Raw genomic sequence first — 14,337 nt, forward strand, 5'->3', positions numbered from 1 at the left:
AATTGAAGCATCCTTAGATCATGAAGCCATTGGCAGGTACTCTGCTGAAAAGAGGGGGTGGGGAGAGCAGGAAGGAGCGGCATGCTGATGGGATTTGCATTTGGACCACAGCTGTGAAACAGAATATCGGGATGCAATAAGAAAGCAAGAGAGATAGGAAAAATAGGATATTGCATAGCTACAAAAGCATGAGGCCCACAGGCTTCAGATAATGAGAAGTCCCATGGCACCTTACAAACTAACATATTTGGGACAGCAACGAAGGGTCCTGTGGCACCTTATAGACTGACAGTTTTGAGCATGAGCTTTCGTGAGCAGACTCACTTCATCAGATGCATCTGATGGAGTGTGTGCTCATGAAAGCTCATGCTCAAAACTTTGTCTATAAGGTGCCACAGGACCCTTTGTTGCTGTTACAGATCCAGACTAACACAGCTACCCCTCCGATATTTGGGCTAGTAACAGAGGGAGCCGTGCTAGTCTATACACTATCAAAACAAAGAGCAGTCAATTCGCACTTCACAGGCTAACAAAATCATTTGTTGGTGATGAGCTTGTGGGAGACCCACTTCTTCAGCCCATAGCCGTACCAGAACAGACTCCATATTTAAGGCACAGAACCAAAAATAGTAATCAAGGTTGACAAATCAGAAACACATTATCAAGGTGAGCAAATCAGAGTAGAGGGGCAGAAAGGCGGGGGGAGTCAAGAATTAGATGAAGCCAAGTATGCAAAAGAGCTCCTCTAATGACCTAAAAAATTCCCATCCCTGTGCAAGCCACATGTTAATGTGTTGAATTTGAATATAAAAGTTCATATTTTGGAGCATAGGCTTTTGTTGGCAAAGACCCGCTTTGTCAGATGCATTTGTCAGTCATGGATGCCACAGGACTTGTTTTTGTGGATACAGACTGACACGCCTGCAGATCAGTCACCACCGCTAAGAGAAGAAGATTTGGATAGGATACCAAATGGGTAGGGACAAGAAACAGCTTCCACACGAGAAGTACAAGAGGGGGACTTTACAACTTTGGAAGGAAATGACTGGAGGGGAGGGGGAGATGTTAGAGGTCTAGAAAATCAGGAACGGTGTGGAAAACTGCATGCGATCACCACTCCTTTAAAGTGCTGCTCTGTCAGCCCTGATTGATTGTGTGTTCCAAAAAGACTTTCAAGCCAGCATCGTACATGATGTGGCGGGCGTGTTCAGCCAAGTGTCATTCTGGCAATGAGGCAGTGGTGCGTTCGCACACGAGCGGCTTTTAATAAACGGCAGGCGGCTAAAGGGAAGATTGCTCAGGGCCGCTCGTGGTGCTGTTTGTGCAGGCAAGGAGGGACAGTGCCTGAATTCCACTTCAATTCAAGTAGGCGCAAAAGAGGATCCGCCTGGGAATTGACACCAGCCAAGGGTCTGGTCCAGACAGCATCCTCCCTTTCAGTCATAGCAGGCCTACAGCCTCTTTGCAATGCACACACTTGTCTATCCCTGCCAGCCGTGCCCACATGAGCAATGATGCTCAACCACAGTCCATGTGGGCAGCGTAAGGAGGACTTGGATGTAAACTCAGTGGAGGAGAAGGTGACTGAGCAAGTCCAATAGGGTTGTCCTCAGATAGCTTGAAAAGCAGGTCCTTGCCTGTGTTCCCTGGAAGCTGCATGCTTGGGCAGCTGCCCAAGAGAGATTCAGGTGTGGCCCAGCTGATTGGCCAAGAGCACCCAGCCAGCAGCATTTCTATTAGTGGTACACACCCAGATGTGTCTTGGTGCACATAAAATTTATTCTACCCATGGATAGGAAAATTTAGAGGAAACCCTGGTTCTCATCCTAGCTCCATGTCACACTATGCATGAATTCCAGGCTCTGTTAGGGTGCCCTTCATCAGTCCTTGTACCCACAGAGCAAGGACAGTAACTGCTCCCCCACACCCCTGTGCTTCAATGTTGCCTGGGATAGACCAATCCAGGCAGTCAGAGAGACCGTGAATCTCCATGACCCGTACAGTGCCAGAACGCATTCCCAAATTATGGACCAGACTCCTTGGGCTCGAAGGGACCTCAGGAGGTCATCAGGTCCAGCCTCCTGCCCAAAGCAGGACCAACCCCAACTAAATCATCCCAGCCAGTGAAGTTGTCCAGCCGCGACTTGAGCCTCTAGGGATGGAGGTTCTACCACCTCTCTAGGCAACACATTCCAGTGCTTCACCACCCTCCTGGGGAAGAGCTTTTCCTAATATCCAACCTACACCTCCCCTCTAACTTCAGCCCATTGCTCCTTGTTCTGCTGTCTGTCACCACTGAGAACAGCTTCTATAGTGGTGGAGATTTGAATCTGACCTCTCTACTGGGATGAGCTGGTCTCCATCCAAACAGAGGCCCCACAAGGGGAAGAGTTCAGCCGTGGACTAGACACGAACCTGCAATTTAGGAGGTGAAAGGCTCATGTTCTGAAGCCAGGCTGCCTCCTTGTGAGATCAGAAGTACTATGCTCCCAGATTAAGTGATGCCATCTGCCAGACTAAACCGTCACCCAATCAAATTGCTGCAACAGCTCTGGGCAAAGCAAAACACCAACCCCACCAGCAGCAGCAAGGCGGCCAATTAGGCGACGCAACTAAGGAAAGAGACGCCAATGTCGCCTTGCTTCAGATAAATCCCTTGCTGCATGCGCCTGCCTGCGGCACCAGTGTTTGCACAGCAATACAGCAGGCAAGAACCACTCAGAATCATTCCTTATCTCTGGGAAACTAGGACACTGGCTAACAGGCTCAAATATTCCTGCCCTGTCAGCAGAGGAGAAAAAGCACCACCAGTTTTAACTAGTCTGAGGGATCTGCTGCCTGTGATTCCCCCCCACCCCCAGTGTCACTGACTTCCTTTTCCAGAGGGAATCCCCTTCAGGGCCCGGCTAGCCCCAAACATCTGCACCTGCCTTCACCGCAGATCAAAACTGGGGAGGAAAGACAAGGAATGGAATAGGACTCGCTAGCAAGGCAGGAGCTCAGCTCCTTCTCTTCCCCTACACTTCTGGGAGCTTGCTCAAAGCCAGGCCACCAGTGGATTAACAAGAGACCAGCTAATGCTACCACCACCTAACCAGCAAAGCTCTGCATCTCTATCTTTGAAGGAAGCCATTTTCAGTAAGACTATTAGCGACTTTAAAAGGTATCACAGGCCCTCAGGCTGTATGGAGAGCTCAAATGTCACTCTGCCTCGGAAAGTTTGCTGACCCTGACACAGTACATTAATACAATATAAGCTGGTAAACATGGATACGGACACTCCCTCTCAGGGATGTCCTCTTTTTTGCACAGTCAAATATGGTAACCCTTGGCCAGGATTTGGTTCAGCTCCTGCCTGTACACATTTTTCCTAGAGCCAAGCTTTATGCTATTTGCTTGGGCAGCAACTGGAAGCCCTGTTATGCCTGCCTAGAGGAGGGGATGTGGAGAGAAGAGGGGCAGAAAGGGAGCCGGAAGGTTAAGCCGACTGGGTGTGTTACACCAGTGTTTCTTAAACTTTGAGATCAGAGCACCAAATATTTTTATGCAGCCAAAAAACCACATAGTAAAGTAATTTAATAGTAGAGAAGTAGTAACACTGATCTGGTTTTAACAGAAAATAGACTGCCAGTGTGTATCCAAGTATCAGGCGCTTGTGGCACACGTGGGACTTGTTCACAGAGCACCTGTATTCCATGGAACAGAGTTTAAGAAACTGTTACACAAATCAAGTTTGCTACCCCGGACCAAATCTTCAATATCGTGCCCCATAGAGGTGGCTTTGCCGGCCACTGGGAGGCCCCGGGCAGGCGTTCTAACCAGCCACACTGTTAGGAGGGAATGCTTCTGCTTTATCACCTGCCTCCCACCCAGCGTCCATCTCACAGCCATACCCTAAAGCCAGTGGTTCCCAACCTTTTCAATGACACTGCACACTTCAGTGAGAAAATTCCACAGCACACCCACTTTTCAGCCAAACTGATTGCTCATAAATCTCATGTTTACTATGGCCCTGGTCTTACCAGAGAGGTTTGCAACACAGTAATACAAACAAGCTAAACCAGGATCAAATGCATTCATGTTACAAATCCACCACAGAGACAGGTCAACTCAGAAGGCAGGCAAGTGAATGAGTGCCATGCCAGAGACATCGAGTAATTGACTAACCACTCCAGAGAACAGGCTCCCCATTGCAGCTGGGATGCAGCATTTAAACTGCAGCCCAGCTCCAGGGGTTCAAGCTTGGGAGGGCTGGGTATGGAGGTCTGTGCCCTGGGTTCCCTCTATCTTCTTCCATCCACGGGTAGAATAAATGTGTGTATTAAGGCACGTGAACCAACCAGTTCTGAAGCCATAATCACCGCAACAAACAAGCCACATTATTCTAGCCCACTGGCCAGATAATCACACATGGCTAGCGTGCTGGATGCCACGGCTTTAGGGGATCTGTAATGAACCACAAGCGGTCATGGCCTTGGTTGAGGTCTGAGCCCAAGGACAGCCTCTCAAAAGCACAGCACTGCCCTGGAAGACTGGCTCAGCACCAGCTGAGAAGAGATCCTCTCCTAGATAAGTGTTTAACTTTGTGAGACTGCAGAATGTCAAACAATATTTTATGTGCAACACCTTTGCAAGTGGTCTAAAAAATTTAGACCAAAACCACCCCTCAAACAGCAACATACACAGCAAAACTAAAACAAGTTCGCTGGGTACCCCAGCAAAGTAGTAACATTGTATCTGGATTTAACAACAAAATACATATTGGTTGATATCACGGCCCAAACAGGCAGTTGACCTATGGCCTAGCTTTGCCTAGCTGCATTCTGCCCCCACAAATGCAGTTTGACTTGATTCTGTCCCGCATTAAGCTTTTTGGTTGCTGCCTTCCACCCCAGAAGCAGGTGTATTTCAGTGATGGGCCCTGGAAGCCATTGGCGGTACAGTACACCTGCACCTAGCAAAATCATTTCCTCCAAACCGCTGACGAAAAGGCCATCTGAGAGGACAAATACCTTAGTAACTCTGCAGGGTTTATTTTGTTTGAAAAAGTCTTTTGTTGTTTACCAACTTTCTGCTTCAGACAGTAGAACTGATTCTATTTCGGACTTGGGAAAAGGGCAGTCAGGACATTTAAATCATGTGGTCGAGGCACATGGCTTTAGCCCTTAAGTTTTCAGGTACATCCCTCCTGCTGACAACCTGTGTAGCCTTTGCTAGCTTAATTGTCATTTAATTATTGTAGTTTGGTTCAGGCTTTCCTTTTATATATCCACATATCAAAAAGCCACCACAGTACAGCTAAGTTAAGACCTGGCATAAGGGGCTTTTTGCAAAATATTTTCTTTCCCCTGTTTATAGGAAAAGTTATGAAATGAGTAATGTTCAGTCATTTACGTCAATCTTTGCTACCTGCATCACTTGCTGATGTCAACCGGTGTTCAATCTTTCTGCATCTACCCCTGACAGAAGAGGTGCGATAGCCTCACTTGAATTAGAGTAAACGTCACATAATGGTGTTTCTTCTGCCTTTTTACCAAAGCAAGTTGGCCTTTAAGTCTGACACAGGGCAGTGTCAGATTTAAGGCTATGAGAAAACGCTGGGTATTTTAAAAATTCAAAAAAAGCTTAATTTAGTATCAGTGTTTAAACACTACAAAGGTAAAGTGGGTATAAAACCCATTGCTGCATGGGGGAACAGTGCTAGATTAATCTGCACCAGAGCATATTTGTCTCCTTGCCAGAGCACCGCTCTTTATTATTTCTACTCTGTTCTTAGAGCAGACTTGTTTCTTCACTGACTTATTCTACCCACAGCAATGACACCTTCTGCACCGATCAAAGCAAGCAGGCCTCAGCTTCTGTGTGGTATTGTACTTCGCTTGTACAGCATAAAGTGCCGGTAGTTAAGTAACCTGTATTAGTTATTATACCATTAAGTAAAATCTCAGTCTGTAACATCTTCAGTTTGTATCTGTTAAGTGCTGCTAAAAGTAGTGTGCAATCACTGAAATTCCCAAAAAACTTACCTCTGCCTGAGGCACACTGACTCAAATTAACCTGAGAAAGGTGCAAAGCTTTAATCTTTACACTTCAAGGCAAATTGCCACTTTGCAAATCCACAGTTCCCACAAAATGCCTTAAAGTTAACACCTGGATGTATCAGCTTCATGCTTGCATTAGCCTGAGCAGTGAAAGAAAGAGCAAGGATCGATTCCTGCTCTGCCACAGGCTTCCCATGTGACCCTGGGCAAGTCACTTAGCCCCCACGTGCCTCAGACCCCCCCAGTGGATGAGGTGGAGAGGGTAGAACAGCCCAGGGCTTTGAGGATATACACCCTAGAGATAGTGAGGTGCCACAGACCAGCAGGAGGGGAGGATGGGCTCCAGGAGAGCAGCTAGGCCCTGGTGCATGCTTGAAGCTGGTGACTAAGCCACAGCACACTAGTGCTGGAATACCCCAGAGAACAGTTGTGTTGCAGCAGCAGGGGAGGAGACAGGGTAGCTGGTGAGCTTGGCTGGCCTGCTAATCTTGTCTGACCTCCTGTGCAACCACCCCAGGTCCCTGAACTGGGGGAGGGGATTGCACAGAACAATTGCTCCCCCTTCTCCTGGGGATAACAGCCACTGGGCTGGGATCTTTGCTCAGGCACAGCAGTAAGGGCTGTCTGGGCAGAGGAAGGCAGCCTGGCCAAGTGGCAGCAGGACCAGAGCTGCCAGTCCATCACTGCCGGGCTCCCCAGTGGCAGACAGGGCGGGGACAGGACAAGCTGGGAACAGGCCCAGCTGGGAACAGGCCCAGGGGAGAGGAGCCGGACAGCACAGAAAGGGGGCCCAATCCTGCACCGCAAACACCCATCCAAGCAGCTGAGCTCCCAGAAGGGGAGGGGAGAGCTGAGCCTGGAACAGCCAAGGATGGAGAGACAGACAGGGGAGATCAAAGAGCGCACCGCCCAGATAAAAGCAAAGCAGAACAGAACTGCCATCGGCCAAGGCCTTGCCTGCACATGCAGCTACACTGGAGACAATGGGAGAGCTGAAAGCACCACCCCTTCCGCAGCAGGGACCAAGGGCACTCAGCCCTTCTTACAAGCCAGATCAAAGGGCTTGGGAATCAGGAGAGTGGTATGAAGGGGGTGGGGTGGGAGGGCCCTGATCCTAGAGAGTGGTATGGGCATGGGGAGCCCTGCATGGGAACAGGATCCACACCTACAGCACCTGGGCAGGATTTGGTCCAGCTGCTCAACGCCCCTAGGCCAGGCATTCCACAGCCCAGCTTGCACAGGGCTGGCAGACGAGGGGGCAAGTGGGGCTAAATGTCATAGAACCATGCCCACCTCTCCCCTCCACCTGCCCTGTGGGGTGGAGCCTCAGAGGAAGGGGCCAAGTAAAGGAGGACAGGACTCATGCGCCTGTAGGTCCCTGTGTCTAGGGAGCACCCAGGGCTCCTTGGAATTCTACTCCACATCACTAGGGAAGAGGCAGGAAGTGTTCCCCTACTACCTATGTCTACAGCAAGTCATTGCTCCTGGTTCCCCCATCTCCCCCGCCACTAGGAGAACTGACCCTGTCCTTTGTAACAGCCCCTTGCAGAGGGGAAGCCTAATGAGGTTCCTCCTCCATTTTCTCCACAGGCCCCCTGTTCACCTTTCCTCGTAGGGCTTTGCAAATCTGCCCTTCGATCATGCTGTCCGTCTCTGGCCTCTCTCCAAGGGCCAAGAACTCAGCCCAATCCTCAGAGTGAGGCCTGAGCAGGGAACACTCACCGCCTGTGTCTGACCTACAAGGGCCCTAGATCCCCCAGAATCCTATTGGTCTTTTTGGCAATACTACCCCACTCACTCCTGCAATTTGCAACCAGGATCACCCCAGTCCTTTCCCGCAGCTCTCTGGCGTTCCCATTGGGTAGTTGGGCCTTCGATGGTTTCCTTCCTCAGAGAAGGACTTTGCACTTGTCCTGCCTGACTGCCTGGCAGGGGAAGGAGAGGCTGGTGGGGGCAGGAGGACCACAGAATGCAAGTTCTCCCCCAGGGTGCAGGGAGCAGCGACTGCCTCACTTCTTTGGCCTTTCCTGCCAGCGCCGTGGTGGCAGCCTCTGGCCCCATCGGAGTTGGCCAAGGAGCGGCATCCAGCTGCTAGCAGGGCACCCTCTAGCTTTCTGGCAGCAGGTATCACTAAGCCAGTTCCTAATAACCCCTCCCAATGAGCCTCCTAGAAGGAGGACAGCCACGAGGGGCAAGGAGACCAGATTCCATCCTGGATCCCAGCCCAGGCCAGTCTTGACTAATTGATGGCCCCAGGCAAAAGGAGGGCACTGGGTGGGAGAAGGCAGCAGGCAGGGAAGTACCCCTGGCTGCCCGCAGTGTGCCCCAGCTCCCAGGCTGCTCAGCCGTGGCCTTGCCCTCCCCTGAAATTGATGGCCCCAGGCGACCTCGGCTTGCCTGCCTCCAGGCCCAGGTCTGGGTGCTGCTATCCAGTCCTGCTTTGTGAACACTTTCGGTGCATGGTGGAAGTAGCCATGAAACCCTTCAAGGTGGGCAGCAAGGCCAGGGGTCTCCCTTCACAGATCAGGGATACTCCTGCTTCCTGCACCCACCAGCTACCCTGCCTTCACCCTGAAGCAGTCCCTGTGAGGAAAATGAAAGCCCAGGCATTGCACCCGCAGCACTGCTCTTGAGTGGACTGGCACGCTTACCCTCTGGCCTGAGCGCCCAGACTCACTGCGCGCAACTGGCAGCAAACCTGGCCTCAGCTGACCCTTGGGGGGATGCAAACCCAGGAGCTACAGCAGGTGCCACAGCTCAGCCTGTACAGCTGCACCGTGCAGCCTGGCCCCACGCACAGCTGGTATGAAGTGACAGAGCTCTGTGCTCTTCCAAGAGCAGACAGGAGGAACCAAAGCTCCATGTACCATGCATGCTATCGCCCACACGCACCCTGTCCCTGTGCTATACCCTGCGCCCAAGCCTTAAATGAATTAGCTAATTCAATTCCCCCCTGCACTGCACTTGCTTATTCGCCTAGGGAAATTTAATTGCACACGGTCAAACCCTCTTTCCCGCATCCCTGCTTTTTGCCGATTCAGAGGCTTGGGTCTGGCTACAGCTCCCCAGCAATGGAACAGGCCGGTCAGTGATACTGTATGAGCTTGTTCCCAGCTGCAGCAAGTCACCAGCAGGACTGGAGAACATTCCCATCCCTGTAAAAAAAAAAAAAAAGTCAGCCGCAAGCACTCTGAGGTAGCAGCTTTGCCTTCAAGGCTTTTTACCAGGGTCTCCTACTGCAAAGCCTGGGTGTTTATAGCCATATGCCTCACTGCCTGGAGCAGCCACCTCCCACCCCATGTAATTTCAGTGGCAGAGGTTTTAACACCAGTGTGAATTTGATGGTGCGGACAGGTCAACTGATTGCATCTGCGGCTGCTAGCCACCCTGGTGGACATCAGAGCCCCAGTGTGTTGGGCAGTAGCCAGTGCCTGCTGGGAATCTGTTTACACTAGCCAAATGTGGGTTTTAAAAAATCCTAGATGCTTAGGGCTGGAAGAGAGCTCGGCCCTAGTCCAGCCCCTTCCTAAACCCCAACTAAATCACCCCAGCCAGGATTGTCAAGCCAGGTCTGAAGAGCCTCTAGGGAGGCAGAGGAATTGCTATCCTTAGGCAACCCATTCCAGCAAAAGATGTGCCCAAGGCAGCGCCAGGGATCCTCCCCAAGACTAGGGAATTACCCAGCCTCCCAGTAAGTGGCAGTTCTGCAGCCTTGGCTCCCACAGTAGGGCTATAACTGCTCTATCTTCCCTTCCAGCCCTGTACAGGAGACTATGCCACTGAGGAAGAGAAAGCCGTCTCCAGGCCCCTTTTCACCTTGGTCTCCCTGCCGAGATTGGAGCAAGTTCCTGCCAGCTGTGGGTTTGCCTGCATCTGAACCTGCCCAAGGCTGAGAACTGGCAAAAGCTCATCTCAGCTAGAGCACCTGGGGTTCATTTGGCATAAAGGCCTGTGCTGAAATGGGGCATGAGGGTTTTATTCCCCTACGTAGGCTCCAAGTGTTTGCTGCTGCTCTGTAGCAACCCAAGTTATGTGCCTCAGTTTCCCCAAGCACAGCATCATAGGGGTAATGAGAGTTTGTGTGTGGTGACACGTAGACAACTGGGGCTGCTTTTTGTAACCTACGCAATGAGGTGATACCTTTCTTCCCTGAGACAAAGCAGGGAAAGAGGGGCCTGGCTGGTTTGAACTGGAGCTGGGCTGGGAGTGGGGCAGTCTGGTCTGGCTGGAGAGGGAGGAAGGGGGCCAGAGCTTGTCTCAGAGACCCCTCTGGGCCCCTCTCCCCAAGATGGATGGTACTGATGGCTTCTCCTTGCTGTGCTGACAAGCCTGTTCTGGGCAGCGTCCCTGCTGCCTGATCACCCTTCTGTACTCTGCTGGATGAGAGTCATTTGACTGCAGATGGCAGGGCAGGGTCACCAGGTCCTGCTCCCAACACACACACACACAGCTGAATTTGCCTCAGCAGATTCAGGATCTAGCAAGCTGCCTATCTCCAGAATTACCACTCAGCGCCCTCCGATCCCCAGCCGGTTTCAGAGCTTCCGCACTAGCAGCTACACTGGTTTAGCTAAACAGGTCACTTCTCTGTGTAGCAGCAAGTCCAAGGCTTCAGCAACTCCCACTGGCCCCTTGGCTCAGAAGAGGGTCAATGCTAACCATTAATATTTCTCCCCAGTTAACCTCCTCCCCTCTGCTTCTGGCCAGATGGAAGCTGTTCACACGAAGGGAAGCTGATAACACTGCAGCAGGAGCAGGTTGGGATTTGGAAGGAGAGATCGGAACTCAAGAGCAGCTTGGGCCAGTCTCATTGCCAGGTAGCTTTCCTCAAAGCCACAGGGGAAAGAGGAAGAAAGTCTCAGCTGGTCTCCCACTAATGAGACTCATCTCCCTGAAGACAGATGCTCCCATGGCCAGAGCCTCAGCCATGCTTTAGGGGAGATAAGGGCTGGCTGAGAACAGCTCTGCGATGACAAATCATGCTGGAAACAGCCCCTGTTCCAGCTATGTGCCAGGAAAGAAACATAGCAGGAGGAGAAAGTTCAATAGCCTTTAGCTCCCTGCAGTGCAGAGGCCATGGCGGGCCAAGGCCAGGCCAAAACAGGGGCCTTTAAAAGGGCTGAACAACAGTAACTCAATTTAACACCCGGCTGGCGCTGGCTTGTTTGCTTTGTACGCTGTGTCACTCAGACATGACCACACTGACGGGAGCCTGGAGCAGGGGGATCCCTCTCATTTTTCCATCCATGGGCAGAATAAGTTATGTGCAGATGCACACCAGCAACAGAAACACAGGCTACAGGTTCTCCACTAAGCAGCTCGGCAGCACCTGAATCTCTCCTGGGTGGCTGTCCAAGCACTCAGCTTATGGGGAACCACTGACATGGGTAGCCTGGAGGAATGGCTCTAGCTCAGAGACTGGGCCCCAGCACACCCAGCTCTACACCACTGGCTCAGGACAGGGCAGAACACCTCACATCCTGGCTCTTCTGCCCTGCTGGGATCTCTGGAGCAGAGGTTTATCCCAGGGCAAACTTCCTTCGCTGTGTTTGCCCAGCCTCCTGCCTATAGGTAGAGCAGGGGGAAGCAAGGGACCACTGGAGGCCAGCCAGGCTGACGAAACTGCTGGGGCAAGGGATATGGAACCACATGCTTCATCTCATGCCTCAGAGTGGAAAGGGACTGGAGAGGATTCAGGAGATGGGGTTGTAATTCCCAGCTCTGCCACTGGCCTACGGGGTGACCTTGGGCAAGTCACTGCACTTCTAGGTGCCTCAAGCCCCCCTCTGTAAAACAGGAAGGAGGATTCTGTTCTTTGCAAAATGCTTTGAGTGCCTATTCCCTAACCTGGTGCCCCACGCCCTGTGGGGTCATGAAAATAAGTCAAGGTGCAAAGCACGACAGGAGAGAGGCATTATAATGCACCCAGCAGCAGCACATTAAGGCTGGATTGAGTTCCCTACTGCAAAGGGGGCGATTCAGGGATTAGCCCCAGCATTAGGACACTGGTTTGACAAGAGAACACAGTACAGGGTTTACTCAAGCCTCTACAGCAGACAGGTTACAAAGTCACCTCCCTTACTGCCCCAGCCTCTCTGGGCTCCTTTTAGCCCCAGGACTCTGAGCCCACTAACTAGCCCAGGGGCAAGCCAACTTTTCACGTCAAGCCCACTTTTCATCCCTGCAGTTATGTTGGCCTCCACCCTGCCAACCTGTTTAATATAACTCAGAGCTGGAAACCTCCATCACATTCATATTAAAAAACCCTTTCAGCACATTTAAGTACAGGGGTCCTCATCGCAAGTCGCTTTGCTATAAGTTGTTCTGCATAGAAGTCATTAATTCAGGGAAGCAGATTCATTATAAGTCTCACTGACCTGCACTTATTTGGGGGCCAAGAGACCAAAAGCCCGGAACAGAGTGGAGTTTTGTGGTGGCCAGTGGCAGGTGCTGTAGTGCAGGGGCCATGGAAGTGAGCCCTGAAGTCATGGGGTTGGGAAATCAGTGGGGACCTGCAGGGAACTGGGAGGCATCAGGGGACAGCTGGCAGGGAACTGCAGAGACGAGCAGAGAGCTGACCCTGGTGGAAACTGGTGGCGAGCCAACTTATTTTTTCTGTTTGTTCATATGTGTTTTTGGTGGGTTACAAGTACATTACCTGAATCACATGTGTAAACTGTATGTGTTGAGCTATCAAGTGAATTTCATTATTCCTTATGGCTAATTTCCCCTTTGTAAGTCATTTCACTGTAAGTTGCATTATTTAGGAAACAAGAAGTCCTGTGGCCCCTTACAGACTAATATCTTGGAGCTTAAGCTTTTGTGGGTGACAACCTGCTTTGTCAGATGCATCATAATCTGGATTTATAACAAGGACCCCTGTACCTTATTGCCTCTGTGTAAATCTCTGCTTCAGCCACATCCTGAATAGTGCATACAGATGTGTTTGCACAGATCACAAAAGAGCTACATTGGCACTGGAAAAGGTTCAGAAAAGGACAACCAAATGAGGGGTTTGGAACGGAGGCCATCTGAAGAAAGATTCAGAGACTGGGACCTTGCAATTTAGAAAAGAGGAGAACAAGGGGTACAACAGTGGTCTATAAAATCATGACTGGTGTGGAAAAGTGAATGAGGGACAGTTCTTTACTTGTTCCCCTAAAAGAGCCAGGGATCACCCAGTGAAATTAATGGGCAGCAGGGTTAAAATTAATAAAAGGAAGTTTTTCTTCAAGCCAGCTTTTGGAACGGTTGCCAGAGGATGTTTTGAAGACCAAGACTTTATCTCACTCTTTTGAATACTGTTAAATTCATGGAGGTTTAGGCCCATCAGTGGGTATTAGCCAGGACAGGTACAAATGATACCCCTGAGCCTCTGTCAGAGGTTGGAAATGGATGACAGGAGAGAGATGGCTTCAGTGATTACCTGGTCTGTTCACTCCCTCTGGGGCACCAGGCATTGGCCTCTGTCAGAGGATGGGATACAGGGCTGGCTGGACCTTTGGTCTGACCTACTATGGCTGTTCTTATGTTAAAGCAAGAAGTCCTGTGGCACCTTAGACAAACAGACATTTTGGAGCATGTGCTTTTGTGGGCAACAACCTGCTTTGTCAGACGCAGGGGATCAGGGCTGAGCAAAGACTAAGCCTGAGGGACCACTCTCAAAAGCCTTGGTGTGAGAGATCCAGGGTTCCATCAGGTCTCCTGATGTTTGAGGGGCCAGGTGTTTAGCACAACTGACCTGGAAGTCCTCAGATGGCCTCTGGCTCCCTCATTAGGGCAGCGGATTACCAGCTGGGAACAGTAGCTCAGCTCACTGCTAGCAGAAAAGGAGTGCACTCAAAGAGCAAGGCTTTCCTGAAAAGAGCAAATGCTGAGCTGAGTTTTGCTGAGGCAGAGAAATGAATCCCTGGAAGGATCTGTGGGGATTTAAGACTTCGCAGAATTGCAACCTCTTTTAGAGTGCTGTGAAAGTCAAATGCAACTGGAAAAGGGAAAAACTGCTGCTTGGGGGGGATGGGGGGACTGGCTGATTGGGACACTAACAGTCAGGTCCTCCCATGGGGATCGCAGCTATTGAGGAAAAAGCTTGTTGGGGAGGAGGGAGAAAACTGAGCGAGCTGCACAAGGGAGGCGGTGGCATTCAGGGCCCAGAGGAAGAAGTGGGTCCTGGCCCTGGCAGCATGACCACCTCAGGCAGATGCCCTGACCAAGCTGCAGAGTTCAGGGGCTCAGAGCTAGGGCCTCAGGCTATTTTAGCCCAGAAATCCCATGCCCAAGCAAAGTCTAAGAGGGT

General features: G+C 51.0%; 1 protein-coding gene across 5 annotated transcripts in view; it reads right to left on the minus strand.

Moving 5' to 3' along the window:
- ELMOD3 (ELMO domain containing 3) overlaps nt 1-14,337 on the minus strand; it is a 168,590-nt gene that overhangs the window by 2,812 nt on the left and 151,441 nt on the right. The window contains exon 13 of one of the 5 annotated variants that reach the window (XM_074981861.1): nt 9,058-9,196. The exons of the other annotated variants lie outside the window; for them this stretch is intronic. The gene's annotated coding sequence lies outside the window, so the exon portion shown is untranslated. Of the gene's footprint in view, nt 1-9,057; nt 9,197-14,337 lie in introns of those variants that run through there. 5 annotated transcript variants of the gene reach the window in all.

Source organism: Carettochelys insculpta, chromosome 31 (assembly GCF_033958435.1).
Source record: "Carettochelys insculpta isolate YL-2023 chromosome 31, ASM3395843v1, whole genome shotgun sequence".
In the NCBI taxonomy this organism is placed as follows: Eukaryota; Metazoa; Chordata; order Testudines; family Carettochelyidae; genus Carettochelys; species Carettochelys insculpta.